The sequence below is a fragment of the Protopterus annectens genome, chromosome 9.part0 (assembly GCF_019279795.1).
Source record: "Protopterus annectens isolate FY-2018-M chromosome 9.part0, PAN1.0, whole genome shotgun sequence".
Lineage (NCBI taxonomy): Eukaryota > Metazoa > Chordata > Ceratodontiformes > Protopteridae > Protopterus > Protopterus annectens.
The window spans coordinates 1160069084-1160070637 of NC_056743.1; positions in this window are offsets into that span (position 1 = coordinate 1160069084).

Genomic DNA, 1554 nt, shown 5'->3' on the forward strand with positions numbered 1-1554 from the left:
CAATTTTCTGTTTTCAGTATTGGAAGAAAAGGAACTGGATGTGAGGAGTGGTGATTTTAAAACTCTATTAGAACAAAGAGAAGCTTTGTGGCAAATAACATTAATTTCTGATCAAGAACCTGGATTAAATGAGGCTGTGAATATTAAATGTTTTTTAAAACATCGTAGGGTGTATGTTAAAAAATAATTTTGTGATATTGGTTATTTTTTCTGTATTTTTTACCTTGTTAATTGATTTTAATGATGTCATAATTGAAGTGCATGCTTTATTGGTTCATTCTGGTTATTTAAACTTGTATTGTTAGTGAGTTAATGTACCTGTTTTTTTTTAAGACGTCTCTGATGAAAGCGAGTAATAAACGCAAGTTTATGCTATTTTTTGGTCTACCTTTGTCTTTGGCTATTCCATATAAGGTTAGCTTAACATTTGTATGTACAGCTTTTAATATCCTCTCTCTCTGTATTCAGCTACAAAATGCTACTGACTCATATATAGTAGGTGAGTCATCACATGCACATTATTTGGTTCATCAGTAATAGACTAGCTGCCATTTTAAGCCTAGTCAATTTCCCTTCAAAGGTAAGAATCATACCTTGTGTTTGTCAGTTAAGTACCTTATCCCTTATGCCAGTCCCCAACTGCTTTTAAGGTTATATCAGACCAAATGAGACTTGAGCCCACAATCCCTGTCTTAGAAAGCCAATGTCTTATCTATTAGACTATTATGGCCTGACAATAAGTGATTACTATACCAATGATGCCACACCAGGGAGCCTTTTAAAGCCTAGCCCTGCTTCCTGTGGAAAGAATCAAACCTGTATCTGTGAACCAACAGCATACATCAAAACACTGTTTGAACCACTTTTTAACTATTACATCAGTATATTGTCTGTAATTATTTGCTTGTTCTCATTCTGTCTCTGTGATTGCACTATCATGTTTGTATCATGACGTGGAACTTTATTTTTTCAACACCTAGTTACCCTATTTAATTATATATTGTCCTGAGCTGACCCAAAAAAGGTCACCTTAAATCAGTCTTCTACACCAGCTAACAAAAAAACATACATACATAAAAAAGTAAAGAAATACATAAATAAATACACATATCTATCTATCTATCTATCTATCTATATATATATATATATATATAGATGGAATGATCTCTCTTTGACAAAATAGGTATTTAACTGGCTGAGTCATTATTTGTTGATTATTCTAAACCAGACATAATGCTGGCAGTAACTGCTCCAGCCTTAAACCAAAATGAATATAATTCAAGTCCTGATATTAGAAAAATCCGTATTGGTTTGACTTAAAATGATTTCAAGGTGCACTGCTCTGCTGAACTATGCTTAAATGATACATTAAGTACTTATATTCTTTTTGTCAGCCAACAGTGCTGAGCTATGGTTAATGATACATAAGTACTTAAATCCTTTTTTTCTCTGCCTACACTGTTTCCTTTTTTGTATTCTACTGCAGCCCCTTTTGGAGACCCCAGCATACTTCCATCACACTGTCAAACCATCTGTTTTTTTCATTTCCATGTA